This window comes from Ornithodoros turicata, chromosome 7 (assembly GCF_037126465.1).
Source record: "Ornithodoros turicata isolate Travis chromosome 7, ASM3712646v1, whole genome shotgun sequence".
Classification (NCBI taxonomy): domain Eukaryota; kingdom Metazoa; phylum Arthropoda; class Arachnida; order Ixodida; family Argasidae; genus Ornithodoros; species Ornithodoros turicata.
The window spans coordinates 6,528,405-6,537,090 of record NC_088207.1 but is presented as its reverse complement, the minus strand read 5'-3'; positions in this window follow the sequence as shown (position 1 = coordinate 6,537,090).

Here is an 8,686-nt window from a genome sequence, read left to right as displayed (position 1 = left end):
ATATTGGTAGCTGTCCTCCAGAGGCACTTTCCTTCACATTTCCCAACCAATTCGCTGTATTTTTGACCAGTTTACATTTATGAACAAAGATGTCCAAGGTAGCATCAAGGAGAAATTGTTTCATAAACTACTTGTTATTGCGGACATATTTTGTGGGAGTTAGTTGCTGTTTCATTTGCCTCCCACTTGTACTGCTGTTGCATTTCAGGGATGCGTTAGGTTGACCCTCCCCTGTGCACATCTGATGCCCATGCGCCTTGGACCTCCTGGCTAGGCTGCTAGATCTTGGTACATTAACCCATCTCACAAGCAAATGGGGACCCAGGGCCCTGCACCTGAATGCATCACTGTGAAGTTGAACATGCTGCAGAACCCACAGGGACAAGTACAACAAACACACACAGCGTTCAACTAGCATCTGGTTTATTTGCACAAACACCCCTAGTCCAAATAAATCTGTTACTAGTTGAACACTCTGTGTTTGCTGTCCTTGTCCCTGTCCATTCTCCAATATGTTAAGTTCAAACAGACATGTTCTATTGTTGCACTGTAAAGTTCTCAAGATAAAGCAAAATTTCAGTCATGCTTTGCTTCTCCTTTTATTGTGCAGTTCAATGTACATCTACACCACATTACAGAGCTGAAACAAGACACGGACAGCAGGAATGAGACAGGTCTCAATATTATGCGCCTGACATGAGTTACAACTGGACTGATCAGAAAGATTTACTTGCAGCTTGTTAGTTTACAACACGAGATTGCTGTGGACCAAAAGGATGCAAAGAGCAGCAATTTATATGAAAGAAACCTGCATAAAATGGAATACGTGAGCGAACACATCTACACTCACATAATTTCCATGTCCTACGAATACAGGAAGTCATCTTCAACCAGCAAGAGACAGGGACACAAACATGCACAACAAGACTATCTACTTCACTATAGCAACTGCGTGACAGAATACAACAAAGACATATCTTTTACTTGAAGAAAAATTTAAGAACACAGGCGCAAGACCTGGAAAATCTGGGATCCCTTCTGGAAAAAACTGTTGGCACCTTCTTCTAGTAATCTTTTACTTAGTTGCTAGTAAAGCTGATTGTCTTGCTGTGCGTGTTCGTGTCCCTGTCTCTTCCTGTTGGAGGATGCTCAGCGATGAGTACCTTCTCCCATCAAACAGTGGCTCACCGTATGTTATATGCCCCGTTTCTTCATTTTCGAAGTGGACCCTGTAATCACATCCGGCGGGCGCTGATAAGGTGCCGTGCAAAAGTTGTCATGGTGACCTGCGTGTATTACACAAACGCATTTGATGTTATTGCAGTTTCATAAGATGCTGAAAAAGTGTCAGACAAAATGGCGATCAAGCCGAACACGCACTGCGCAAAACACATCTGATCACTGCATATAAGACGCTCGGGAAGGAAAATGTTGAATATCAAAATTACTCACCTGATTCTGTCCTCCATCTTGCTTATGTTCATATTATTGCAGCTGAACCGACAACGCCCTCCACCACGGAGATGCGAATTCCCGACTCAGCATAGCCATTAGGCCGCACGCATGGCCTTCGGTGCAGCAATATCCACGTGCAAACCCACAGTCTGTAACTTTCGGCTTTCGTCTCTTTGCTGAGCCCTTTTACGCAATCAGCGATTCCGCGCAAGCGCAGACACTCTGTGTTTGGTCGCTCTGGCTAATCTCTTGAACAGTGACCTCGAAGGTGGACCAAACGCCTTTGTGCGCAGGATTAGTAAACCTCAACTGCTGTCGTCACCTCAGTGACTCCATTTACACTTCCATTAGTGACCCTGCTATGAAACACACAAAAAGAAAAAAAATATTGGTGGTCACGAAAAATTGACCGAACGCCTTCAGGACTAGCCTGAACAGACCCGCCAGAGGTCACCAGCTCCGCAGCAGCATTTGGAGGGCGACGAAAAAAGCGGCCAAGAAGAAGGCGCGAACAGCAGGACTCCTGCGACCACCGCTCAGCTGCCTGCAACGCCGCAAAATGTTCCCAGGCACGCATCTTTAGGGAGGCAAGACGTCTAAGAACGTCCTGGATAGCATCGTCGTTGCTAGTGTTGCTAGACACTGCGCGCTTGAAAGGATTCCTCGCGGGTGTTTGGCGCCGCTGTCGCAGCCGATACCGAAATGTACGGTGCCCCGCCGCCGACAGAATAGCCCTCGGAGCACACCTCTAACAAGGAATGGCATCAGCGTCGCCGCTGCTGCACAACAGCGTCATATGACAGAAGAAGCCAGAAGCGTCAAGAAGCCAGAGCAAAGGGCAACATTGTTGAGCAAAACGAGCATTGTTGAAGCATCGCTGCAGGTCAGCTCCAGTAATCGGTCAGTCCACTCGGCTGCAAGAGCTACTGTAGGGAACTATGCCTCGGCAGCATATTCGGATGGATGAGGATGAATACAGGAGAGCTCGTAGGCGCCCTCCGACTTCGACTCCCTGCACTCTAACAGCAGAACTTCACCGCATAGCAGGCTGTTCGCCAACCATGGCAACGAATGATAGGGTTATCTCAATCTGTGTGTCTCAGATATGCGCCTCCCCCCTGTTTTGAACAAATCAGGACACAGAATGATATTATTCGGAATGATGGTTGGCTAGGAGCGTGCTGTGCGGGGCAGTTCATTTCCAATAGTGCATTATTCTGTGCAATGGGAACGTCCCGCTACACTGTTAAAACAGAACTTCACCGCCCCGCACGCTCCTAGCCAACCATCATTCCGAATAATATCATTCTGTGTCCTGATTTGTTCAAAACAGAGGGGAGGCGCATATCTGGGACAATAATAATCTGTCCGAGATAGGCGCCTCCTCCAATTTTCAACAAACCAATACATACATGATATCATTCGGAATGATGGTTGGCTATGAGCGCGCTATGTGGTGAAGTTCTGTTTTAACAGTGTATGACTTCATGAAGGAAAGGTGATCTATATATTGTTCCTTCGTGAACTGCCTGCTTGCCGAAAGCTTGATCGCTTACCCGCAACGATGTAAAGGAATCATAACCCAGAATAGCGGCCTGAGCGGTTACGAGGGAGAGCTTACCGTTGGACTTCCGCGTAGAGTTATTGACGGCATGCGTGGTAATCTCGTCGCATAAAATACTTGTAGCCTTCTGAAATCGTCGAAGTTACAAGTCACTTCTAGTGCTCGCGAAACGTTGTCCCGGAAAACGTCACTCTTGAAGTGTTCCTGGGCAGCGACGACGATCTCGTGACGAAGGAATTGCGTGAGACGGGAGAAGATCCAGCTGTGCTGAGCTGCATATTTGGGAGTCATTAAGATACCGAGGCTGTCGTGGCCGAAATGTTTATTCATGTAGTCGATGAACCTGGCAGATGTAGTGAACTTATCCCATGGCTCTTGCTAAAGAACGACTTGCAACATCACCAGAAAAGTAACAAATGCAAAATACTTCATTTCGAGACTCTCATATCGTCGTTACTGAGAAAATGTGAAAGGCAATCGGCTGTAACGCTATCCAAGACATAAACGGAGATATGTTCTGCGGATATTGTTTTGCGAATTGATGTGCTCGTGTGCGCAGCATGCTCTAGACACGCCTCTTTTCGAAGCCACTCAACACCGTCTTCAAACAGGCGTAACCATGTTTCACGATTCATCGAGTAGAGTGCTGTCGTGGAAGAGAGACAGAGGCCTGGTATCAGACAAATACATCACCACTCCATCGAGATTATATGGTTGATTTTTAACGGCGAATGCGACTGGTCGATCGTACATGGGGCAAGCATCTATTAGCCGCGTTTACGCGAACTCTTGGTTTATCGCAGCAAATCCTCTTCCATCAAGCAAAATCATCCAATCTTCTGAACTTTCTAAGAACAGAACATCAATCGCACAGCACGTTGTCCGCCAACCATCGCTTCTGATTTGAAGAGCGTGGGGGGTACGCCTTTTTGTAGTAATTCAGATATATGATACTTGCTACAGGAGGGGGGTAATGGCAGGATCGGCCAGTCGTTGTTGACCACACAGAAGTGGGTGTCCTCACGACTATAGTCGAGGCGTACGCCCCTCTCTCTCTCTTCAAATCAGAAGCGCTAACCCTATCATTGTTGCAGTGGTTGGCGCACAACGAACTATGCTGTGAAGGTCCGTTCTGAGAGGGTAAGTAGGATTGATAATAATAATAATAATAACTTAACAATAACAAGGGCAAAAAAGCCGCTTGGCTTGACGGGGCCCAAGCTCCCCGACTTTTCACACGGCAATGACAAAATCTCACAACAACATAAACATGAATAATCGCATGAACAAATACTTTACAGCACAAATTGAAATGCAACAAGGTAACTGATACTCAGTTTAAAAATATATTCTTGATGTTCCGAATGTTTAAATTATTAACGTCAATTTTTCTGGATGCTAAGTCGTTCAATAGCCTTGCTAGTCTACAGCTAATTAACTGACAGCCGTAACCTGTTCGAGATAACGGTACCATCCAATGAGACGGATTTCTCAACGGATACGTGCTAACTCTTTCTTCTAGAAAACATACACTCAGAAAAAGGCTACATGTCTTGATCAATTTCAAATAAAATTGTAACAAACAGTATTCATAAACATTGCCAGCTCGCAAAATTTCCAGCTTATTAAAAAAGCATTGTAGGTGATCTCTGAACTTAAGCCCCATAATAATGCGCAACACTCGTTTTTGTATCATTAGAATTTTTCTTATGTTTGTTTCTGATGTCGTACCCCAGATTAAAACACAGTAACAAAGTTGCGAAAAAAACAGAGAATTGTATAACATTAGCTTGACCTTTCTCGGAAGTATAAACTTGCATTTGCATAAAATGCCAGAAACTTTAGACAGTTTTGTTAAGAGGTATTCACAGTGATTATTCCAAGACATGTACTGAGAAAAGAAGATACCAAGTGATTTTACACTATTTACGACTTCAACCACTGACCCCTGCAGGTACAATAGAGGAGCCGTTGATGTTGGCTTATTTTTTGGCCTGAAAACAACTCCCTTACTTTTAGTTGGGTTTAGTCGTAAAATATTTTCTTCTGACCAAATCCCTATTTTAGAAAGAACGATGTTTCCTTTTGCTAGTAGGGTAGGTTCATGTGCAGTTATTAATACAGTCGTATCGTCCGCATACACAATAAACTGGGCTTCTTTATATATAGAAAATAATGGTAGAAGTGGTGTATTGGGAGGTTATTGGGAGTGTAGGTATGTTCATTAAATGGGTTGCTGTGTTTGAGAACGTGTCGTGCTGTCTTTTTTCTGTTCCGGGTCTCTGGTTTTATCGTCGTTTCTAAAAATAAGCCCAAAGTCAGAAGACGAGCCTCTAAATTTCTTAAGATATAATCCTTTTGCGTAAGAAGTGCATGTCCGGTGGACAAACCCTTCCTAAAGCCCAACTGCTCAGTCGCAATCAATTTATACTTATCAATAAATTTCGATTATCGGGTGTGGATGATTTTTTCCAAAATTTTTGAAAATGCCGGTAAGATCGATATCGGACGATAATGTGAAAAATCATTCCTGGTGCCCCCTTTATGCAATAGAATTACCCTGGCAACTTGCATCAGGTGGGGAAATTCTCCGCTGCTTAGAGACAAGTTGCAAATAAAAGCAAGTGGGCAGGCCAAGTAATCACAAGCGTATTTGGGAGGTATGATTTGCATATTATCTGCATCAATACTTTTAGATTTTTTAAGACTCATCATTACTGTTCGAACTTCGTTTGCATCTGTCGGGTCTAAAAACAACGAGTGGGCGTTTGAATCTATATTGTGCACTACTCTTTGAGCGGGGGTACGTACACCAACATTAATACAATAATTATTAAAAACATTTGCAAGCTCATTTCCGGAGGTTACCTTGTCATCAATAAGGATTTTCTCAATATTGTTTGAATGTAACGCTAGACCCCGTAATAGTCTTTAAGCGATTCAACACCAACTCCGAGCTTCTACAAGAAGTAACGTCGAACAGGTTACTGTTGTAGGCTTGCTTAGCCTTCTTTAATGCGGCGTTCACATGATTTCGAAACTTTTTAAATTCGTTTAGTTTCGTTAAATCCTTGATTTTTAAAAAGGCATTATACAAGGCATATTTCTTTCGGATTACCATTCATAAGTCATGAGTAACCCATGCCTTTTTTCGCGCGCTTTGTTTTTCTAATCTTTTTAAGGGGAAAACATTTTTGGTAAGTTTCCTTCAAAACAGCGAGGAAACTAGAATATGCGTCATTTACATTTGCATGATGCTACAAAAACTGCCAGTCAACTGCAAAGAGATACGAACAAAAAAGGTCTAGAGTTGCAGGCGTAACGTCCTGATTAAAAATGGCCTTTGTGCGAGTACGTCGAGATATTTGATAAACAGCAGCTACAATTGGCAAATGGTCGCTAATATCACAAGAAATACAACCAGATATTACCTTGTCCTCACGGTAATTTGTAATAAATAAATCTAACAGGGTGCTGGTAGACTCTGTAATTCGAGTGGCCGTCTCAATGTGGTTCGAAAAATGATAAGAAGTGAGCAGGGAAACAAAATCATTGCGAGGACGAGAATCACAGAGAAGATCGATATTCATATCACCTCCTAAGAAAAGTTTATACTTATTTTCACAAGCATTCGAAGAATTTTCTCGATGAAGTCCAAAAACCTAGGAATATTGCCTTGCGGAGGGCGATAAACCACAGCTAGCATTTGATTATTTTGCTTAACGCATAACACTTCATAATCTGCAGTACATATACAGTAATCACTGTATAGAGAGATATTTTGTGAACGAATTAACATAGCAACACCCCCACCAGATCCGTCAGACCTGTTTAAGGAAAAATGTGTATAGTTAGGCAAAGTAAAACAGTCAGTTTCTGTTTGGTACCATGTTTCCGTCAACATGAGCACATCAAATTCTGTTTGCATATCATCAGGCAAAAGAGACAGACTATCATGGTTTGATCTCAGTGATCGTGCATTCAAATGAAAATAAAGTGTACAAAGGAGCGTTACACAACAACGTACTTTTAACAGTATGAGGCAAATATATCCTAAAAAAATAATTTACAAATAAACAAACAAAGACAAAAGGTCGGGTAGGTAGGAACCACTCCACTTTCATAACAATATGCGTAACATTTCCTTCTTTCACAATATTCTCTCAACATCAGTTTCACAACGAATGTGAACCACAGGTGACCCGTCAGACTTCCTAGCGAAAATTTGGCCACTTGGGACCCACAATATCTCCAATCGTACGTTTTCCTTCTGGCGGTTGCCATAGCAAACATACGCTTCCCCAATTCCGGGCACAAATGCTCGTTTACATGAATTAAAGCATCACTCTCAAATCCTAAAGCACGGCAAGTGAGTTTCCTCTTTTTGCACTGCACAAGTACCTCGTCCCGCTTGCCGCGCACTTTGAACTGAACAATAACATGCCTCGTTCTGCCTTGCTTAGTAGGTATACCCTATGAGAGGCCTCCAAGTCGTCCGAAGTCATAGAAACGCCAATTTCTTCTCCAAGTTGAGTAACGATGACTGATAAATTCTCATTTTCTACTTCAGGGACCCCTTGAATGTCAATATTGTGATTTCTACAGTACTGACTCAAGTGCGTTACCCTAAGTTGCAAGTCACCAATTGATTGACAAAGCTTCTTGTTCTCGTCCCGCGCACGTGATAACTCTGCCTTTTGCTCTTCATGTTCACTTTCAATCGTGATCATGTTCTTTTCTTATATCCTGAAGATCAGTTTTTATGTGTCTCAGCTCATTGCGGAGCTCGGAAGGACTTGAATTCTCGCTTCATATTCTCTTTGATTTCATTCTTCAATTCGACTTTGAAGTCGCTGAACATTTTAGTTACTTCACGCAAAGTTTCTTTCGACATTTCCTTAGTCATTTTAAGCGAGAATGCACATAAATATTCAGAGGTCACACTACAGGCAGCTTGGCAGCAGTGACAGCAAAAACAAGGGTACTAATCACAAAACGAAAACGGGAGCCACCAACCTGAAATATTTGAAGAGATCGTAAGATTGTGGCACACAAGCTGTCACTGCCGCCAAAAAGAAGAGGTTCCAGCGGCGAAAGTGTCCTTATGTAGGGAAACTACGATGACGTGGAAGCAGCCTATGGACGAGGTACGGTGCAGCGGACGTTTTGGAAAGTTCTTTCACGATAGCATGAAGATATCAGCAAGCAGCTGTCGTTGATTCAAACTTGTTTTGTTAGAAGCGTAGGTATACACGTGGCCCGATGCCTTCCCAACGCCAGAAAATTCACATGCCGTTCATCTGAAGTATTCGAAGAGATCGAAAGATTGTGGCACACAAGCTGTCACTGCCGCCAAAAAGAAGAGTTTCCAGCAGCGAAAGTGTGCTTATGTAGGGAGACTACGATGACGTGGAAGCAGCCTATGGACGAGATACGGCGTAGCGGACGTTTTGGAAAGTTCTTTCACGATAGCATGAAGATATCAGCAAGCAGCTGTCGTCGATTCAAACTTGTTTTGTTAGAAGCGTAGGTATACACGTGGCCCGATGCATTCCCAACGCCAGAAAATTCACATGCGGTTCATTTGAAATATTTGAAAAGATCGTAAGCTGTCACTGCCGCCAAAAAGAAGAGGTTCCAGCGGCGAAAGTGTCCTTATGTAGGGAG